The sequence below is a fragment of the Oryx dammah genome, unplaced genomic scaffold (genome assembly GCF_014754425.2).
Source record: "Oryx dammah isolate SB20612 unplaced genomic scaffold, SCBI_Odam_1.1 HiC_scaffold_17, whole genome shotgun sequence".
NCBI lineage: Eukaryota > Metazoa > Chordata > Mammalia > Artiodactyla > Bovidae > Oryx > Oryx dammah.
The window spans coordinates 39,567,127-39,590,081 of record NW_024070201.1 but is presented as its reverse complement, the minus strand read 5'-3'; the positions used below and the strand labels follow the sequence as shown (position 1 = coordinate 39,590,081).

The 22,955-nt window shown below is 42.4% G+C and overlaps 1 protein-coding gene across 1 annotated transcript in view; it reads left to right on the top strand.

Annotated features, from left to right (window-relative positions):
* Positions 1-22,955, top strand: part of PARVA (parvin alpha) — a 165,399-nt gene that overhangs the window by 43,908 nt on the left and 98,536 nt on the right. The gene's annotated exons all lie outside the window — the stretch shown is intronic.

Below are 22,955 nucleotides of genomic sequence, written 5' to 3'. Positions count from 1 at the left end.
ACTTGTTCTTAGAGGATAATGAAGATGATAATAGCAGCTAACGTTTATCAAGTGCCTACTATGTGTCAGGCGCTGTTACAAGCACAAGATAGATCTTAAATTACTTTATAGTCTTAGCAATCTTGTGGGGGCAAGAACCCCATTATCCCCAGCTGGAAAAAGCTGAGGCACAGGAAAGTGATTTGCTGTGGTCACACAACTAGTAAGTGTCATAACCAGCATTCAGATCCAGGCAGTGAACTCCAGAGCCTGTACTCTGCACACCACCCGCTGCTCCCAGCAAGGAATGGGAGGAGTGAGCCGCCAGAGGTCTTCAATTCCTGTTTCCCTCAATGGTCACCCAAGCAGCAGTCATCTGTCTGTTCACAGAAAGCTGCTTAGGACATTTGGGGGGTATTTTTCAATCCGTACCAGCTCTGAGAGTTAGTACTGAGTTTACTGTATGTAACATCTTGATGAACTCAGGCATTTGCCATTATGGATTGCTTGACATGGGATGGTCAGGGAGGCAGGCTGACAAGAGAGGAGATTGAGGATCTGGTTCACTAAGAAGTCGTGGCACAGACAAGGGCATTCAAGCCTGGTAACAGAGGGATTACAAACATCTCAGCCCTACTCGGATGCCTAGGCAAAGACGTGGGACTAGAGTTCAGGGTGGGGGTGGTCACGGTGGACATTAGGCCATGAGAATGAATGAACTTTCCTGGAGAGAGAGTACAACGTGGTGAGTCTGACTATATTTATCAAATTCTTTCTCTGTGAGTCTAAATACCGGATGAATCCCAACAATAGATTTTTTTTTAATTTGCCTTTTTTTTTCCTTCTATTTTTGTGATTATTTCAGACTAGTTTTGTTGAAATGGACTTCCCATGCGCTTAGGCTATCCACTAAGACACCTAACTGCTCAGGCCATGCATTACGGTCAGGTTGGTGGTGATTGCAAGGGCAGTTAGAAATTAAGCGTTTGTTGGCAATCATCCAGGTGCAGTGCTTTTAGTCGGGTATGTATTTTGGTGGGAAACAGCGGCTTAAGTTCTTCAACTGAAATTGTGCAATTATCGTCTGTACACTCCAATCCTTAATCCATGAAGTAAAAGGACAAACCAGAAGGATGTGTTTCAAAAGTATTGGGGCCGATCAAGTCTTTTCTGATTATGTTCTTTTGGAGTTTAACTGTCTAAGCTCTAGAATATGGAAATAGGTCATTCCTGGAACATTCTGGATTGTGTAGTTCAAGATCTGTTGATAGAATTCAAAGCCTTAGTAGATAGCTGTGCCAGCCAGATGCTGCTGCTTTAATTCCACTTCTCCCAACATTTGGAGAGCAAGTGTCCCAGTCAGATAAGGGCTTCCATTCACAGTCATCATCTTCTGTGTATGATTCGAAGTGTTCGGGAGTATGCTTGCTTCCATTTAGGATTCTTACGCTTTTTTTTTCTAACTTAAAAATTGTTCCATGTTTACATTTCTATCCATAGATCTACTTATGTGATCACTGTAGTTTTTAATAACTTCAATGGAATCCTGTTGGGTTGCTGTACTGAATTTACTTAACCTGTTTTGTGACTGGATGTTTAAACTGGTTTGATTTTGCTTCTTAGTAATATGCTGTTAGAAACTTTGTTCACATTGCTTACTTTCTTCCTTTCTGTCTCTCTTTTCCTTTTGAGTATTCCCTTGGGAATATAGCTCAAAGAAGAATTAAGGATCAGAGGTTTTATAGCTCTTGTTCCATGGCAACAGGCAGGCTGCAGAAACGCTGGAGCACTCACAGTGCTCCCAGTGATGGCTGAGCACACTTGTTCCCGACATCTCTGCCAATATTGTTCTATCATTGTTTCTTGTGCTGTTTGTTAGTAGGTATACAGTTATTTTGATTCATGTTTCTTAAGTTATTACTGAGATGGAACATTTTCTCCGTGTTGTTTTATTGGGTACATTTCCAGGGAGCATAATGTGTATATGAGAGGCTGGCACAGGATACCACTTTTTAATGTTCCTTCTCTCTTTTCCCTTTCCCTCATTAGCCGTTTGTCAAATAGGGTGTCCTTACTGATGACAGTATGTTTTTATCATAATATAAGAGTTCATTCCTATTTTGGATCATAAATATCTTATATCTATCATAATTTAAAACTTTCTTTTACTCCTTTTATATTTGTTTTGTTGGTTTTTATTAAGGAGACTTATTTTTCAAATTGAAGTATAGTTGATTTACAGTGTTGTGTTCATTACTGCTATGCAGTGAAATGATTCACTTATACATATATATTCTTTTGTAAAATATTATTTCTATTATGGTTTGTCATAGAATATTGAATATAGTTCTCTGTGCTTTACAGTAGGACCTTGTTGTTTCTCCATTCTATGTATAAAAGCTGACCTCTGCTAACCCCATCCTTCTGCTTCATCCCTCCTCAACCTTCTCCCCTTGGCAACCTCCAGTTTGTTCTCCGCGTCTGTGATTCTGCTTCTGTTTCACGGAGAGGTTCATTTGCGTCATATTTTAGATTCCACGTTTAAGAAATGTCACATGGCAGTTGTCTTTCTCTTCTTGACTTACTTCACATAGTATGACCGTGTCTAGTTGCATCCATGTTGCGGCAGATGGCATTCTTTTCTTTTCCATGGCTGAGCAGTATTCCACTGTGTATGTGTGCCGTGTCTTCTTTATCCGTCCTTCTGTTGCTGGACATTTAGCTTGTCTCCATGTCTTGGTTACTGTGAATAGTGCTGCTGTGATCACAGGGGTGCATGTGTCTTTCTGAACTATACTCCTGTCTGGGTATACGCCCAGATGTGGGACTAGTGGATCATATAGTAATTCTGTTTTTAGTTCTCTGAGGAAACTCCATACTGTTTTCCACGGTGGCTGCTTCAACTCACATTCCCACCAACAGTGTAGGAGGATTCCTTTTCCTCCACATCCTCTCCAGCATTTATTATTTATAGATTTTTTTTAATGATGGCCTCTCTGACTGGTGTTAGAGGGTACCTCATTGTAGTTTTGATTTGCATTTCTCTAATTATTAGTGATGTTGAGCAACTTTTCATGTGCTTCTTGGCCATTTGTATGTCGTCTTTGGAGAAATATCGATTTAGGTCTTTTGCCCATTTTTGGATAGGGTTGTTTGCTTTGGTTGTTGTTGTTGAGTTTTATGAGCTGTTTGTATATTTTGAAAATTAAGCTCTTCTCAGTCACATCACTTGCAAATATTTTCTCCCATTCTGTAGGTTATCTTTTCGTTTTTTATGGTTTCCTTTGCTGTGAAAAAGCTTGTATGTTTGATTAGACCCCATTTGTTTATTTCTGTTCTTATTTCTATTGCCTTGGGAGGCTAAGAAAATGTTGATATGATTTATGTCAGAGAATGTTTTGCTCATGTTCTCTTCTACTAGTTTTATGATGTCATGTCTAATGTTAAATATTTAAGCCATTTTGAGTTTATTTTTGTGTATGGTGAGATGATCCAACTTTCTTAATACCACTTACTGAAGAGACTGTCTTTTCCCCATTGTATATTCGTGCCTGCTTTGTTGAAGATTAATTAACCATAGGCATGTGAGTTTATTTCTGGGCTCTCTATTCTGTCCCATTAATCCATTTGTCTGCTTTTGTGCCAGTACCACACTGTTTTGATTACTGTAGTATCAAATTGTAACTAAAATACTAGTTTTGCAGTATTGTATGAAGTCTTGGGAGAGTTATGCCTCTTGCTTTATTTTTGGGGGGGATTGTTTTGTTGATTCCAGGTCTTTTATTATTCCATATGAATTTCAGGATTATTTTTTCTAGTTCTGTGAAGAATATCATGGGTAATTTTATAAGAATTGCATTAAAACTGTGGATAATTTTGGGTAGTGATCCATTTTAACAATGTTAATTCTTCAATCCAAGAGCATGAAATACCTTTCCATTTCTTTGAATCTTCTTCAGTTTCCTTTATTAATGTTTTATAGTTCTCAGAGTCAAAATCTTTCACCTTCTTGGTCAGATGTATTCCTAAGTATTTTATTTTGGGGAGTACAGTTTTACGGGGTATTGGCTTTTTTACATTTCCTTTCTGCTACTTCATTGTTGGTGTAAAGGAATGCAACTGATTTTTGTATCTTAACCCTGTATTCTGCTCCCTTACTGAATTCATTTCTCAGTTCCAGTAGTTTTTGTTTGGTGTCTTTCAGTTCAGTTCAGTTCAGTCACTCAGTCGTGTTCGACTCTTTGCGACCCCATGAATCACAGCACGCCAGGCCTCCCTGTCCATCACCAACTCCCGGAGTTCACTCAGACTCACGTCCATTGAGTCCGTGATGCCATCCAGCCATCTCATCCTCTGTCATCCCCTTCTCCTCCTACCTCCAACCCCTCCCAGCATCAGAGTCTTTTCCAATGAGTCAACTCTTCACATGAGGTGAAGTACTGGAGTTTCAGCTTCAGCATCATTCCTTCCAAAGAAATCCCAGGGCTGATCTCCTTCAGAATGGACTGGTTGAATCTCCTTGCAGTCCAAGGGACTCTCAAGAGTCTTCTCCAACACCACAGTTCAAACGCATCAATTCTTCGGCGCTCAGCTTTCTTCACAGTCCAACTCTCACATCCATACATGACGACTGGAAAAACCATAGCCTTGACTAGACGGACCTTTGTGTCTTTAAGGTTTTCTGTATATAGTGTTTTCTCATCTGCATATAATGACAATTTTACATCTTCCCTTCCAATTTGGATACCTTGTATTTATTTCTTTTTCTTATCTGATTGCTATGGCTAGGACTTCCAAAACTACGCTGAAAAAAAGAGATGAGAATGGGCATCCTTTTCTTGTTCCAGATGTTAGTGAGAAAGCTTTCAGCTTTTCACCACTGAATGTGAGTTTGTCATAAATAACTATTATTATGTTAAAATATGTTCCCTTTATGCCCACTTTGATAAGAGTTTTTATCATGAATGGATGTCGAATTTTGTCAAGTGTTTTCTTCCTGCATCTATCGAGATGTGCATATAGTTTTGTCTTTTGCTGATGTGGTGTGTCACGTGGATTGATTTGCATATGTTGAACCATCCGTGTGAACTTGGGATGAATCTCACTTGGTCATGATGTGTGATCTTTTTTATGTGTTGTTGGATTTGATTTGCTAATATTTTGTTGAGAATTTTAAAGGAGACTTTAAATAGATTTTAAAATATTTGAGTCTACCTTCTTCCTGCCTTATATTAATAATACTATTTATTCAGTAGTCATGAAGTCATCTCTCTGCTATAACTGGGGTAAATATACTTTTTGATTAAGTGCTTTCTGAGTTTAATTAGTTCATTGACCAATTTGGAAAGTTCTCATATTTGGTAAGTTAAGATTTAATCTACTTTTCTTCTTATTGATACCAGATTCTTCCACCAGCATTTATTAGATGGTGATTCTCTCATCCACTTATTGTGATTCTTAGTTTTTGTTTGTTTGCTTGCTTGCTGTATTCTAAGGACTTACAGGTGCTTAAATTCACCCTTGGGATCACTATTTTATTGGACTCTTTATCCTGGCTTTGATCCAACAAAATTCAGTTTTGATGAAGATTACTTTATAATATATCCTTAAATTTGATTATTACATCCTCCTCCAATCTTCTTTGGTATTATTGTGTATTTAGTTTTACTTATAAATTTTGCTAGTGATTTATCACATACTAGAGCAGAAGGCAATGGCACCCCACTCCAGTACTCTTGCCTGGAAACTCCCATGGACGGAGGAGCCTGGTGGGCTGCAGTCCATGGGGTCGCTAGGAGTTGGACACGACTGAGCGACTTCACTTTCACTTTTCACTTTCATGCATTAGAGAGGGAAATGGCAACCCACTCTAGTGTTCTTGCCTGGAGAATCCCAGGGACGGGGGGAGCCTCGTGGGCTGCCGTCTCTGGGGTCACACAGAGTTGGACACGACTGAAGCGACTTAGCAGCAGCAGAGCACTCTAGCAGGAATTTAATTGTTCTTATGCTAATCTATTTTTGCTTTATAGACTAATGTTAGTGATATTACTCTAAATCAAGAGTAGTGGCTCTAACTATTTCTTTATTTTTAATTCCCATTATAGTTTAATATCAATAATTTCTACTTCACCATGATATGCTATTCATCTAGATTCATCTAGATTCTCAAGTTTTGTTGTTTTTTTTTTCAGTATTGGGAATCATATCATTTTTCATTGCCTTTTCTAGCTTTATATCACTGGTATGTATTTGGTTGTTTTTGCATTCTCTGTTTATACTATTAGGCTTCCCTTGTGGCCCAGACACCAAAAAAAAGTAGTATTTTTATTTCTGCCTTTCCTGTATTTACTCTCTATTTCTTATCCATCTTGTCTTATAATCTTTTCTACTATGACTTCTAATAGAAATACTGAGAGGAGAATCTTAGATCTCTGACTATGTTTGCAAAGTAAAGCTCTTGGGACTGCACTATCCATTATGGTTAGCTGCTAGTCACTGATGGCTATATTTCAATTCAAATAAACTAAAAATTAAGTAAACTTAAAAATTTGGTTTCTCAGTCACATTAGCCACGTTTATGTGTACAATATGCCACATGTGACTAGTTGCTACTACACCGGACAGTGCAGGAATATTTCCATCATTACAGAAAACAGACAGCTCTAATTGAGGCTCTCCACACTAAAAATGATATTGATATTCAGCTTTTAACCTATAATCATTTTTATCTGAAGGAAAATATCCCCTCTTCCTAAATCAAAGGTTTCTTGTAAAGAGTTAGTGTTGAACCTTAATGATGGCCCTCTCAGAATCCACCAAAATAATTCTTAGGTTTAAAAATAGATTTTTCTTATCAAAGTGTTGAACAATCCTAATAAATTTCCCCATGTAGTACAAGTTCTATCTTTGTAGAATAGCTCATATTATTCATTTTTGGAAATTTCCCTTCTATAGGATATTATTTGTGATTTACTAAACTATATTCTTCAGTAAGATAGTCATGTAATTCCAACACACCTCCACTCCCCCCCTCAAGTATTGTCCTCATTAGATGTTCAGTCACGATATTATTGGCTCCCTAACATGACTTTATGGTGTATAATGGTCGAATGGCATCACCAACTCGATGGACATGAGTTTAAGCAAGCTCCCGGAGTTGGTGATGGACAGGGAAGCCTGGTGTGCTGCAGTCCATGGGGTCCGGAAGAGTCGGACACAGCTGAGTGACTGAACTGATATTTTGAAACAGTTTGTGTAACTGGTATGTGAAAATTTAGTGATGTTCTCCTGAGAGTTCATTAGGGGCTTCTTTTAGAAATGTGTGGATGGAGCAAAATTTTCCCAAACAGTTTCTCTGATATGAGTCTCTTCATGTTTATAATTTTTTATCCAATATAATTAGTTTTTAATCCAATATAATTGGGCTTCCCTGATAGCTCAGTTGGTAAAGAATCCACCCGCAATGCAGGAGACCCTGGTTCAATTCCTGGGTTGGGAAGATCCACTGGAGAAGGGATAGGCTACCCACTCCAGTATTCTTGGGTTTCCCTTGTGGCTCAGCTGGTATAAGAATCCGCCTGCAATCCAGGAGACCTGGGTTTGGTCCCTAGGTTGGGAAGATCCCCTGGAGAAAAGAAAGGCCTACCACTCCAGTGTTCTGGCCTGGAGAATTCCATGGACTGTATAGTCCATGGGGTCGCAAAGAGTCAGACACAACTGAGCCACTTTCATGTTCATAATTAGTTCATCAAACACCATTGAATGTAAACTTCTGGTAGAACACCAGGCAGCATGCTGGCTGACAAGATGAATGTGACGTTGGGCGTCAAAAAGAATGAGGATTTTCACGGCCCCTCTTCATTGGATTCCTCAAGGCTTCCCACTACCCCTCAACCCCTCCAACTGGACTCCCCAGCTTGAGTCCCCAGGTCAGCCTCCTCCTCTCCCCACCTCCAACCCTTGACCTCATTACCTCTGCCCATCTCCAAGTTTCTCATGCAGAGAATACCCTTTTCCTCTTCACCTTTCATTCACCCTGAGGATCCACCCAAAGTTTCTGTCTGGGATTTTCTCTGAGTGATTTCTCTCCGCTCTCATCTTAATGTATTCCTTGATCATGTCATTCTTTTTGGCAAATAACTATCCACAGCCTTGTCATATTATCTAATTATCTTCTGTGTCATTATGTATGTCCAATATCCCTGTAGGGGTGGGAGTGGAGGGAGATTTCAGGTTTTCTATTTCTTTTGTTTAGCAAAGAGAGTCCAGTACATAAAGCTGAGTATGTGGATGAAGTTAAGAGATACTTATTGAATAAGGATTTTGATCAATGAAGGATTCTCATTTCATTACCAAGCAAAGCCAAAAAGATCTGTGGCCAAGGGCAGGTTTTATGTAACCTAGGAGGAGAAAAAGGCAAAGGAGATTCCATAAAGGACGAGACTCATCTTCCAAGTTTGTTAATTCAGCTGCTATTTCCCCTTCACTAATAGATGACTCTTGAGTACCTAGCATGTGCTGGGTGTGGGAGATACAGGGTTGAACAAAATCACTGTAGTCCCTGGCTTCATGGTGTTCACACCCAAGTAGGGGAGATTGGTATTAAACCAGTAAACCAATAAGTTGTTGGTTCTAGTTGTTGTTGTTCACGCACTAAGTCACATCCAGCTCTTGGTGACCTCATGAACTACAGCATGCCAGGCTCTCTGTCCTCCACTAATTCTGGGAGTTCGCTCAAATTCATGTCCACTGAGCTATCTGACCATCTCATCCTCTGCTACCCCCCTTCTCCTTTTGCCTTCAATCTTTCCCAACATCAGGGCCTTTTCCAATGAGTTGGCTCTTTGCATCAGATGGCTGAAGTATTGCAGCTTCCAGTGAATATTCAGGGTTGATTTCCTTTAGGATTGACTGATTTGATCTTCCTGCAGTCCACAGGAATCTCAAATGTCTTCTCCAGCACCACAATTTGAAAGCTTCAGTTCTTTGGTGCTTAGCCTTCAAATACATAATTCCAAATTGTATCTAGTGCTATAAAGGCAAGAGAAGGATATTGACAATTAAAGTTAGCCTGGGTGGTTGTTCAGGGCCTCAGTCAGTTTAGGAAGTGACATATAAGCTGAGTGCTGAAGGATGGGTCATTAGCCCAGTATAATCAAGTAAAGAAACCAGGCAGAGGAAACAGCTTGTGCAAAGGCCATGAAGTGCGAAAGAGCTTAGTGGGTCTGACAGACCATCAAAGGCCATCGTGTCATTGAACATTTAATTAAATGTTCGAAGAAAAGTGTTCCCTAAAATAACAATTGTAATGTTAGAAAACCTTATTCATTAAAGATCTGTTGTGATATTTGGTGGATATTTTTCTTTAATTTTAGACATTAATTCTGAAATATATAGCTTCTTTTTTAAAATCTTACCATTATTTCAAAAGTCAAGTGGACCTGACTGATATTTGAACATCATGCCTGCCAATATGCCTACAAAGTCATTGATAAGTGTCCAAATGAACCCAAATTGTTGGTCATAATTTTGATCATGCCTTTATTTCTTCTTTCTTGGAAAAAAAAAAGGTATTATTTTGACTTTTGGCTGAACATATTGTGTTGTAGATTATCCTTCAATGAACTATTTAAAATGTTTAAATTAGGTGCCACTTAAAATTTTATTTTATTATACCATCAATAGCCAATTTAAAAGAGCCAACTATTTCTAGTTAAAAAAAAAAAAAAAAAGGCCAGTGTATGACTGGAGCTTGATGAATAAAGGGGAAATTTCCCATGGTTGAGGCAGATTCAGATTCAAAAGTACTTGGGTTTTAAGCTATCTGACATACATTTTAGAGATTTTTTTTTCAAGCCAATGTATGTGCCTAGTACTGTCCAAGTAATATTACCATGTATAATCTTATTTAATACTGAGAACATCCATATTACATGGGTACTTTATTGTGCCCATTTTCCAGTTGAGGAAACCAAGGCCTAGAGATGTTAGTTAGCCTGGGGTCACACAGAATATTGGTGAAAGAGTCTATATATAAACAGGTTGCCTTGAGTCTCCAGAGCCTGAGCCTAAGCTCTGACCACTGGGTCAGAGCCTTGCCACAAGGTCACTTGACCACTGTGTGGCTGATGGAGCTAGGCAGTAAAGGAGCAGGTAGATAAATTAGGAGACTCTTTCAGTGGTCCAGGTGAGAGGTCAAAGCTTGGACCAGGGGGCTGCTGTGTAATTGAGAAGAAATTGGTATTTGGGGGTCAGGGCAAAAGGTTAGAAAAAGAAATATGATATAAGGGAATAAATATGCTTTACTTAGACTCTTTTTTAAAAAATCTTTGAATTTTTATTTTAAAGAATTTAGAATTTAGGGGGGGGAAAAATAACCAGCAAAAGCATAGCAAGAAAATAAAATTAGGATCAGAAATGAAGTATGAATCAAACTAAAAATTGATAAGTAGAAAAAAGAAAAGTGAAAAATGATAATTATTATTAAGTGAGTCATTTGTATGGAATATTATTTATAACTCCTAGCTAAATTAGCTAACCAAGCTGAAGCAGATAAGTTGAGTGAGATAATGAAATTAGTCAACGATTTATTGTTATGAGATGTGAGAGGAGATATATTGCCCTCTGTGGGGCCCGTTCTTTTTCTTTTTCCCCCCCTTTTCTTTCCCTGTCTGTTGAAGTCTGACCAGTCTGCATTATCTTGTTTAAATCCCTTCCTAAAATAGAAAAATCAAACCGTCAATGTGTACACATGGTTATTTTGGCCCAAATCAACAATTACCAGCAGTAGAGATGGCCTTGCCTTTGTGCAAGCAAAGGTTACATTATATTCAACCTTTTCCGTTGAAGGGAGCAGAGATGGGTTTCATCTGCTTTAGAAATGCTTTCTACCCCAACAGACACATTTTTAAAAAGCAAGTTTTATACGTTTATCATATGGATTATCAAGTACAATGAACAGATTAGAAGGAAGCATCTGTGGGTGAATTTAGGTTATGTGTTCAGGTACAAAGGTCAAATATAGCTGCTGTGCTACTCACTTTTACTCTCTTGAGAAAAGGTGAATGCACAAAGATGAGAAGTAAATTACCATCAGGCTTTCCAGCTGAGATGTGAGGAAACCTGTTTTCGGTTTCCAGGGAGCAGGACTGTGTCTGTCTAGGTGTGTGCCCAGAAACTCCTGTAGTGAGAGGGCAAGAGAAGGGGGAGGAGACCCCGGGAGTGACTGCCGAGGCCCCGTTTCATGTAAATGAGAGATTTACAGACTCTCTCGTTCACCTGAGTCTGCTCCAAGACTCCCTCCTCCTGGGAGAAGTCTTCACACCTGGGATTGGGCTTGCCACCAGCTTATGGGACCCTCCTTAGAGAGCTGCAGCCCTCTTCCATGGTTCCAGTTGCTTTCTATAAGAGGAATTAGGAAACTTGCAGAACAGTGGGCGGAAGATGAGCAGAGAAGGGCAATAAAGGAGTCTCAAGCCCTGTGCATTAGACATGAAGGGAATGAAGGAAGGCAAGTTAGGTAAACTGAGAGAAGAAGAGAAGCAGCAGAAAGGATGGATAACTAGATGCTAACACTAGGCCATTCAGTCATTCATTTGCACACTCATGTATGCATTAGACATTACCAAGCCAGGACAGAGTGGGCTCCTGAGATGGCCAAGGTACCATAACCTTTAGGTATCTTCTCTGGATGGTCTGCCACGAGTTCACAGACACTGGTGTGTCTAGATGTTATATTCAAAATCCTTGGCTTCTGGCACATATTTGGTACTTAGCAAACCCTGACAGTCATCAAATCACCAGCATCATCATCATTACAAAGCTCTGAGATCCTTGAGGACAGAGGGATTGTTCTTACATCTTGAAACTCCTGGGTTGGCAAAGTGTCTAATGCGGAGATCAGACTCCATGAACCTTAAACGTCGAACTATCGACCAACTGAATGGAGACATTTTTGAGCACCTAACTCCGTGCTGGCACCTTTAAAAGGCATGGAAAAAGCTTCTGAGACTGACCTTTGTCCTAAAACAAGATGGGGCATAAATTTAAAACGTTTTAAATTGAGAAGTCAATATAGGGGTTGAATTTGCTAAGTGCCAAGTGAATAGAAACAGAAGGAGCTTCAGGAATTCGGAGGAGAAGCAAATTCTGTCAGTTGGTAGGGAGTGGGTGATATGTATTAATCCAGAGTCTAATCAGGTTCAGAGTTTTAAAAGAAGCACACTGATAAATATTTAACAATCAGCTCTCTGGGAAAAAAGCATATGTCTGAATGCGTGTGTAAGTGTGTTACTTGCTCAGTCGTGTCCTACTCTTTGCCACCCCATGAACTATAGTCCACCAGGCTCCTCTGTCCATGAAGTTCTCCAGGAAAGAATACTGGTGTGGGTAGCCATTCCCTTCTCCAGGGGATCTTCTTGATGCAGGAATCAAAACCCAGGTCTTCTGCCTTACAGGCAGATTCTTTACCATTTAAGTCTTACTGATAGGAAGGATCTACAGCACACAATTCACAAGTAATAATACAATGTCTAATACTCTTTCTTGTAAATTTCACACTCCAGTTGATTCTCACTGAATTTTTTCTGCTATTTTTTGTGTTGTGTTATCCATAGCTAGCCTGTGATTGCGGTTCAGCCACGGTTTGACTAATGAAATTTCATCCCAATCCACCCTCTCTTTCCCAATGCATTTGCTGTCACAGAATTTGATACGTGATTTGCTAAACTACTTTTTTACCCTTGTGCAAAAGTTCAGCCTCTGATTTTTTAGCTTAACGATGGTGTGAATGCTATATACATTCAGTAGAAAGAGTACTTCACCTTTAAAATTTTGGTCTTTTTCTAGGCTGGTGATGAGCTACTGGTTTGATACTGTCTCATGATGCTGGGCAGGGGCAGCAGCCACAGCTCGAAGTCAGGCATCCATGGATGAACAACCCATACTTTTATAACCATTCTGTACTCATATAACCAGTCTGTTTTTCATTTTCAGTATATCATTCAATCAGTTACATGAGACATCCCACACTTTGTTATAAAATAGGCTCTGTGTTAGATGAGTATGCCCAACTGTAGGTTTATGTAAGTGTTCTGAGCATGTTTAAGGTAGGCTCAGCCAAGCTATGGTGTTTGACAGGTTAGATGTATTGAATGCATTTTCAACTTTTGCTATTTCCCCTGGTGGCTCAGATGGTAAAGAATCTGCCTACACTGCAGGAGACCCAGATTTGATCGCTGGGTCAGGAAGACCTCCTGGAAAAGGGAATGGCAACCCACTCCAGTATTCTTGCCTGGAGAGTTCCATGGACAGAGGAGCCTGGCAGGCTACAGTCCATGGGGTCACAAAGAGTCAGACACAACTGACCGACTAACCTTTTCACTTTCTCTTTCAGACTTAACGATGGGTCTGTGTGCTTTGGCGCTCAGTCATGTCTGACTCTTTGCGTCCCCATGGACTATAGCCCACCAGGCTCCTCTGTCCATGGAATTTTCCAGGCAAGAATATTGGAGTGGGATGCCATTTCCTACTCCAGGGGGTCTTCCCGCATCAGGGATCAAACCCACGTCTCTTGTATCTCCTGCATTGTCAGGCAGGTTCTTGACCGCTAGCGCCACCTGGGAAGCCCCAACGATGAATTTATCAGGATGTAACTTCATCACAAGTCAGGGATCGATCTTTGTTATGTTCACTAAACTGAAACTTCTTTCACCTTCAGCATTACATTTGTCGGAGCTTACTCATTCACCACCAACCTCAACACCTTCTTTGCCGAATCAAATAATCGTTTTTGAATACTGGGAGGGTATTTTCCTTTTTTTATACCATTCACAATGTAATGACTACAGACATGACTCACATCTGCATTATTGACGTTTCTTCCGTTAATTTCTTAACTGTAGATAATCAACAGAACAAGAAACCAAGCTCTGACCTGCAGTATTTTCTATTTACATACTTGTAGCATGCTTTCCTGGTGACTCAGCAGTAAAGAATCCACCTGCCAATGCAGGAGATGAGGGTTTGGTCTCTGCCAATGCAGGAGATTTAGGTTGGAAAGATCCACTGGAGAAGGAAATGGCAACCCACTCCAGTATTCTTGCCTGGGAAATCCCATGGACAGAGGAGCCTGGTGGGCTATAGTCAGTGGGGCCACCAGAGAGCCAGACATGACTTAGCAATGACTTCAACAACAACAACAGTGTATAAATACCACCCCATCATGGCCAATTTTGTGGTATCTTTGAATGTGGACTTGGGAAGAGAAATGTTAGACAGAACATCATTATACAGCGTTTCTACCATATAGATCCCATGAATGCAAGTAGTCCCAAGAGCATAGATAACAGAACAAGTGATGAATGTTGAGTATTTATTACCCTTGTTTTTCAGTATCATTAATTATATGATTTCAATTTTAATAATGGCCGTTTTTAACAACCAGCCCCATGAATTCCTAAAAACTGTAATACCAGAGAGCTGGTCAGAGCAGGCTCTGACACTCCAGTCGCCCCCACTCCTAATGAGGGGGGAGGTCTCCTCTCTGGGGAGGAACTCTGTCTGCCTTCTGCCCCTCCCCACTCCCAGACATACAGGGTGTAGTTGCTCATGCCACCCCAGCAGGAAAACTCATATAGAAGCTCATTTCTTTCCAGAATCTGATACCAGGCATTCTCTGGGGGGTTTGACATGGATCTTCCCAGGTCCATTACTCACCTTGATCCTGACGTTTAGTGCAGTTCCTAACGACTCTACAGTTCACACTTACTTCCATGTCTCTTTCTTTAAACATGAGAAAGAAGGATCTCAGAGGATGGTCATAAGCAGAGCACTGGGGCCAGCTGTCAAGTCGGTTGCCTGCAGTGTTCTTCACAGCCCCCTCCCGCCCGGCCTCCTGAAAGAGACCCAAACCTGCCTGACGGGTTAGAGAGGTTCTCAACCTTTTTTTTTTTTTTCTACCACAAGAACAAAGAGACATGATTCCTAATATAAAAAACACATATTTTTATCAGGAAGGCATATTTTTATTGAAAAATTTGACCAAAACAATCTCTGCTGGCTCCACCCTCAGCTATATTTTCCTTTGTTAAGCAATATTCCTTTCACCCAGATGTGAAAGAAAACCGCCAAGTGGGAGGTTGGAGTAACCTGCCTGCTGACACGTAGCACTTCATTTTTGTGTTGGTTGGTGAATAGCTGATCCTCCATTTCCACCAGTACCTCCCGCCCTGCATGGGCCGGCTTGGCCCTCCCAGGCTGTGCCGGACCCTCCCACAGCCTGACCCCAGCAGGGACCCCCACAACTGCTCCCACCCTGCCTGGACAGTGCCCGGATGTTGCCCACTCACCATCACTGTGGCCTGCATCCTCTCAGTCACAAGGTTTGAGCCGTAGAATACCCTGTGTGCTCAGCACCCACCTCTGCATCGAAGCCAAAAGGCTCAGGCCTTGTGGCTGTGCACCCCCTCTTGGTTTGCTAGAGAACACATCTCGCAGCTTAGAATCAGAAAGGGGTTTTCAGAATCCAAGCCCCTTCTCTGATGTGTCTACCTTGCCTTTCCCATCCTTGGCAGGTTCCCAGGTAGCTTCACTCCTTTATCCCCACATCCTATTTCCTTTAAAACCCAATGAGCTCTCACCAACAGCCCCACCCTCACCTCCATCCCCACCCCCACCTCCATCCCCACCCCCATCCATGCTTGAGCCTTACCATCTACTATTAGACCTTCTACATGCAGACCTTCTGCCCAACTAGCTGGGCCTTAGCTTATGTCCAGATGACCCTGAGGCTGACACCACCTGGATCCTCATGTCAATCTCCATCAACTTTCCTGCCTCTTATTATTCTCCTATGCCATCAACAGTCACGGTACCTCACTTGCCCTTGGAGACTTTTTCCTTGTCTTCTGCTGTGAGTGCAAACTAGTGTGTGTGTGAGCACTAGTCCAAACCCAGTAGTTTTTGGAAATTCCCAACTTTCCCTGTTTTGACTACAACTCTGATCTTCATAGAGATAAGGATCCTAGGTAACACTGGCATCTCCTGTCCATTTGACCAAAACCAAGAGATGGAATCTACTTCTCCAAAGGGAAAGGAGCTGTAATGTGATTGATGTCCAATCATAGAGTTAAAGTAAAACTGTTTCTTCAATTCAGGTGTAATTTTTCCTGTTGTTATTTAGTTGCTAAGTCATGTCTGACTCTTTTGTGACACCATGGACTGTAGCCCACCAGGTTCCTCTGTCCTTTGGACTTTCCGGGCAAGAATACTGAAGTAGGTTGCCATTTCCTTCTCCGGTGGATCTTCCCAGCCCAGGGGTCGAACCCACGTCTCCTGCATTTGGTGGGTGGATGCTTTATCACTGAGCCTCCAGGGAAGCCCAAATAGCTCCTACTATGCTTTGAATTGTGAAATTACTACTACAATTGAGGAATGATTAAGTCGTCGGTTTCCCCCTGCCTCATTTTCTTTCTTGCCTGTTGCTTGAAAAACATTGCTTACACATGTTTAAGAACATATATTAAAAGTGAATTCCAGTGAAAGGCCTGTTAATTACATTATTCAGCCTGGTTCAGTAACTCTCTTTAAAAATAACATGCGTGTTTAGGACAGGAGTGTTTTCCAGTTGTGATTTCATGAGATAAATGTGTTGGGAAATGAAGAGAATATAAATAGATGTGAAAGTCACTTTATCTAATTGAAGATGAATGCTGAGCTTTGGGAGCTGTAGCAGAATTGAGTCCTGGTTCAAACTTGCCTCGAAAGAGATTTATGATCATGAGATATGAAGCTTCATTTCCCAGGGGCTCTCCTGGTGACCATTAACTCTTCCACTCAGTATTCTGTCTTTTTATCCAGCAGAGGCAGCTTGCAAGGTGGATGGGGGAGAAGGATGCAGGTCAACAAAACTAAACAACAACAGCAGCAAAGCCACTGCTCCATGCTGTGGAATTTAAAGTGCTTTGACAAACTAAGAGCCACATTCTGTCATGACTGTGTGATGCCAAGTGGCCTTCCCTTGGGCTTTGATGTCTTCTTTTTCTGTTTATGTCTTCGAGATTTTCCAGAATGCTTTTAAAAGGGAGAATTAGGAGTAACTCTAGCATTGTTGGTTTTAGACATTATTGTTGAAGCCTGGCAGAGCCATAGTATTTGAGCTCGTTTTCTGCCTTGACCTCAGAAAACCTTTCTACAGAAAACGGACTACTTAGGTCTAATCTGTGGTTACACACAAAGGAGATCTGGGCTAGAAATGAGGGTTCTATTGTAGCCGTTATACTGAAAGATGCTTTCTTGATGGAATACTGCAATACCATGTGGGTTAAAATATTAAAAGGTGTATTAAACTGAATTGTTTTAATGGTTCGAATACCCTTAGAGGTTGCCAGAGGGAGGTGGGTAGCTAGAGTTCTTAATGACGGACTGGAAGAATAAAATTCACTTGAACCTCGAGGTCAGATGCTGAATTCCTCCTGCAGGTGGAAACACTGCCCCTTACAGGGAAGGCCAAGTCTCATTTTTGTGATGACCTTACCCCCTAGAAACTTTCCAGGAATCCCTTATCATCAGCTCCCCACCCAAAGGATGAAAAACACCATCTGATTTCCAATTTTCCCATCTCCTATTGGAGTTTGCAACTTTCTTGACTAACAGATGGCCAGAAAATGTGTAAGCCCAAATAAAAGCAAAGCACGCCTCACTGTGTCTTCACAAGTGTCAGTTGCTTTTTCAAATTAAAATTATGTAAATCATCCCTTGGCTGGAAGTAGGAGAATCAGATATGAAGGAAACAAACCTAGCACTCAAGAATATTTTAGTTTGGGTTGTGTGTTGGGCTTTTTTTTTTTTTTTTGCTTTGCTTTGCTTTTTTTCCTCCCCCCCCCCCGCTTTTTTAGTTTTCTTTTAAAGAGAAAGAAGAGAAGAGGCATTTGGTAGAAGCATTTTGCAAGTTGCTCATTCACAAAGCTCGCCGAATTTCACCAGCAGCCAGCCTAGAATATTAGGGCTGGCAGAAACCTTAGAGGTCCTTGTTTTAATTGACTTGAAGAGGGAGGGAAAGATTCTGGAGTAAAAGACCCAAGGAGGGCCTGGCCTCTCCGGGTTTGGCATCTTTCTTACCTCAAGGAGTTAAAAGTCTGGGGCTGAGCGTGATCAACCAGATGGTCTTTAACAGTAACATGGTTCATATTGTTTAGATTATACTCTTGCAAGTACCGTGCCTCGTTTACCTTTTATGGAATAAAGTGTGGAAAATTGACCACAGATGTAAGTAACCAAGAATGATGGGGAAGCTGTTGTTACCAGGCCTCCTCCTTTCTCTCCAACACGCCTGATCCCGAAGATAAAAATAAAGAGAGAAATGGGAGGCCGGCCGAGCAATAATTTGCCTTACCTCCACTGCTCGGATACGAGCGGCCCTCTGGTTGACGTCTCCATAAATCCACGGTTGGCCTTGAGACTCCTGTGCAGGCTACCCTCACTTTCTGGTTTTCCAAGTGCCCTCCGGTTAAAATATCATACAGCGTAAGCAGTTTTTCCATCCTGTTTGGAAAGGCAGAGGGGGCAAGTCCAACATACTGGCAGGGAGCGGTTTTGCAGCCCTCTGGTCCCTGCAGGAGAGCAGAGCACGGCATTTTGCAGCCTGAGGGGCACAGGTCAATCCTGCCTTCCCATTGCTGTGATTGCTACCTCGGCTGCAGCTGCAGGCTGGGCCCAGTGAATTAGAACTAGGTCTTCATGATTCTTGGGAAGGTGAGATCTCTGAGCTTGACAGAAAATTTGAATACCCAGAAAGGGCCCAGCTAGGAAGGAGCTTGTTGAGACAGGCCAGTGCTTTCCTTTACGGCATGCTTTTTAGGATTAGAAAGGCATTTATGCCTTTTTAAAACTTCAGAAGAATAGTCTCCCACCAAAGTCATAAACTAGGTTTCCTGAAGTCCCTTTGTTTTCTCCATCTTTCTCCCTCCCACGTTCCATCGCCAAGGCCATGTTGGCCCTCGCCTCTCATCTTTCTCCGTGGCACTTGCTGCCTTTACCTTTTGGCTGTGACCGCCATCAGGTGACCGGACTTCTGCTCGCAGGGCAGCTGAAGGCAAGGAGGGCCAAGATAACCCAGTCAGGGACCGCGGGCGGCTCTGGGCCTCTGTGAGATGGTTGCTGTGCCTCAGAGTAGACCAGATTGCCTTCCCTTTATGAGGGGCCAGCATGAGATGGGACTCCATGCCTCTGCTCTCTGTATTCTCGTCTTCTCATTCACATCAGTGTAGCTCCCCTTCCTCCTGCCAGGCGCCTCCACTCACCCCTTCCACCAAGCTCTCTGTTTGGGGTCCTGACTCTGCTGTCAAGAAACTCCCCACCGTCAGACCGCCTGAGCCCACTCCTCAGGTGCTTTCCCAGACCCTCAGGGCTGTCTCTGGGACACAGCCTTTTTCCCACACTCCCCTGGTTTTCCATGCATACTTGTAGCTCCCTGGCCTCCAGGACTCCTTTGAAACCTGCCTTGCTTTTAAGGATTAGCCCACTCTCCCTGGAGGAGGATCTGGCAACACACCCCCCCCCACCCCCCCCCAACCCCCCGTTACAAGCCCCTGGAAGCATCTTGCTCACCGAGGACTTGAGCACTTGGAGTTGTCAAACACGCCCTTCCTCTCTGTGAGTGCAGCAACCTCTTTCCTGACCTGTCCCTCAGCCGTGCAGCTCCTCTGTCTGTCCTCTTGGCATTGACAGCTACTCCATCCACCCCACTACGTGACTGTGCTCCCGTGCCTGGCGTCCCGAACGCTTGCCCTCTGAGCATCCCCTCCCTGCCCACAGCCGTCTGTGTCAGCACCTCTTCTAGTCTGTCATCCCCAGGAAGACGTGCTGGCCAACCTCTCGCTCCTGACCCTCGCCTCTCCCAGACCCTCACTCTCCCACGCCTCAGCCTGGTCATCTGGAGATTATTTGAGCCACACTCTCCAGCGTCCTCAGTTTTCCCCACCTCCATTCCAACCCCTTTTGTTCTTTCACTGTTCCAGCTGTGCAGTCTCCAGCCTGAATCCACTCACAAGGCCTTTTTGCGGATCCTGGCACTGGCCCACTAAGAGCTGCTGGGGATAATCTCATAAGCTGCCTGAAGGACTTGGGACAAACCCCTGACTCTAACATTACCCCAACCCTCAGGGCTGCCCAAATCCTTTCTCCTCAGTCATCTCCTCTTTTCCCCTTATTCAGCAAATGTCTTGAAAATCCACCTACAGCACGGCGCTTTCGCAGTTTCTGATGGTGTATCAAACTGTAATCTGACTTCTGCTTCCTGTGAAATTGTTCCAGCAAAGGTTACCCATGACCTCCCAACTTCCAAATGCTCTTTCTTCGTCTCATGTGATCTCTCTCCAGTGGTCAGCCTCTTGGAGTACTCCTCTTCCTTGGCCATAACAGGTATCTCTGAGGGTTCCCTGAGCTCTTCATCTGTTTTCTCCCCATAGAATCTCCCTTTTCTTCCTGCTTCTTAAAATTAATATTCCCTGAGTGCCATCCTCTGCCACCACTCCCCTCACTCCTATCCATGACCTTGATCCTGCAAGGTGAGAAAAAAGCAAATAGGGTTGATCTTCTGAAACCTTATTTCAACCCACTTCTGAAAACATCCTTCCCATGCAACACGGTTGGGAAGGGAAACACTAGGTTACCATTGGTGCCTGACAGTCCGCTTCTGAGATGATGGCATGCATCTCAGGGCTGAAAAATATTCATTTTGATGGCAGTGCTGGTGGGCCATAGAGGGGCAAACCCATGACATCTGCAGAGGGTTTGCACTGCTGTGTTGTGGATGCAATTCTCATAGGCCATCAGGAACAATGAATGGGTAGTTCCTAGAACCTGGAGAAGAGATGCCGTTTAAAAGCTGGTGTATACAGTGGAAATGGTGCTAGGTTTAGACTGAGGCATTTTATTTTGAATCCTTTTTTTCTCTTACCAGTTGTGTGACCTTGGGCAACTGACTTCTTTCCTGGCTGTCTCTTAGTGTTTTCATTTGTAAAATAGATAAACATTATCATCTACCCAGGATTGGGGATAAAGCATATCTTAGGAAGATGTCACGATATGCTAGACTTTGTTCAGTAGGATGATTGAACTGATACAGTGGTATTCTCTTAAGTCGCTACTAAGCTGACAAGTTACCCCATATTACTTAACATCCTCTTTTTATGGCACTGCCATCAAGAGTTGAGGAGAGATTGAGCAGAACTTGTCCCTGGCCTCAGGCTGGTTGAAATCACGCACAATACAGGTAAAGTACTTGCAGTAATCATCTTTAATCCAGGTTTCATTGAAGTTGCATAGTAGGAGCTCTGAGAATAGAAAGGTAACTGCGGGCTGGAGTAGATGGGACAAGCGGCCTGAGAGAAACGATGGCTGCTTGGAGTGGAATGTCATGTTATAAAGCAAGTAGTGAGTGAGACAGTCAGAGGCTTTTCTTTTTTAATGTGGATCACTTTTTAAAAAGTCTTTATTGAACTCGTTATAATATTGCTTCTGTTTTGTGCTTTGGCTTTTTGGCTGTGAGGCATGTGAGGTCTTAGCTCCCCAACCAGGGATCAAACCTGTGCCCCACCTGCCTTGCAAGGTAGAATCTTAACCACTGGACTATCAGGGAGGTCCCAGTCTGGGCTTCTATTAAAGTTAGGTAGGGAGATTAAAAGTGATGCCAGAGGCCCCAGGAAGTCACTAAATATTTTTGAGTGGGAACGTGAAAATGGTGTTTTCAGAAGCTTAGTTTAGCTTCCTCATATATAAGACATTTTTGATGGAGGGAATTGTGCCAAGGAGGACATTGGACAGATGTTTGTAGAACCTGATCTTAAGAAGTGCAGGGTTAGGTTGGGAAGGAAAAGATGGGAGTGCAAGCTATTTCATAAGAAAAAAAAATAAAAAACACCTTCAAAAAGCAATAGTGACCATTTTCATATTGTAGTTTCAGTGTGTGTTTTCCCACACTGTCAAGCAGTCATCCGATTCTCAGTGGCCACTGACCGGATGTCCTACAATTTAACTCAATTCTGATACTATCTACCTGAAAGATGCAATCCAGCAGGTTAAGGGCCTCAGTTTTACAAGGGTCTCTCATCCATACCCACTCATTTTAAATACAACTAGTCTCAAGTCCAGGTTGTTACCTATGTCTCTGACCCACTATGCGTTGAAGGCTCCCACAGCCCCTCCTCAGTTCAATTAATTGGCTAGAGTGGCTCATAGTTTACTTACTGGATTACCCATTTATCAGTCATGTAGCCCAGGAACAGCCAGAGGGAAGAGATGCTTAGGGCAGGTGTGTGGAATGGGGCTCAGAGCTTCCAAGCCCTCACTGGGCGTCCCACTCTCCCCAGTACAGGCATGTGTTTTCTAACTGGAAGCTCTCAGAATCCCGTCCTTTTTCAGGTTTTTATGGAAGCTTCATTATGCAAGCGTGACTGATTAAATCATCAGCTGTTTGTGACTGAACTTAATCTCCAGCCCCGCTCCCCTCCCCTGAGGTCAGGGAGTGGGGATAAGTTCCAGCCCTCTCACCTAGAAGTTGGTTCCCCTGACAACCAGCCCCCATCCTTATTAACATAAATTCTCCTCACTAACAGAAATTCGGGAGCGATCGAAAGGGGCTTGTAATGAGTATAAAACCTGTGTTGTTTTTATCAGGACATTTCAGCAGTTTTAGGAGCTATGTACCAGAAATGAGAATGAAGACCAAATATATGTTTCTTATTGTAAATCACAATATCACAGAGATGAAAGCACAAAATGACTTAAAAGTAACTTTGACTTTTCTAAAACTTTGACGGGGGTATTATGAAAATGAAGGAGGAACTTTTGTGTGTGGTGAAATATACATAACAGAAATCTGGAGTGGGTTGCCATTTCCTCCTCCACGGGATCTTCCCAACACAGGGGTTTAACCGGCGTCTCCTGTGGCTCCTGCATTGCAGGCAGATTCTTTATCT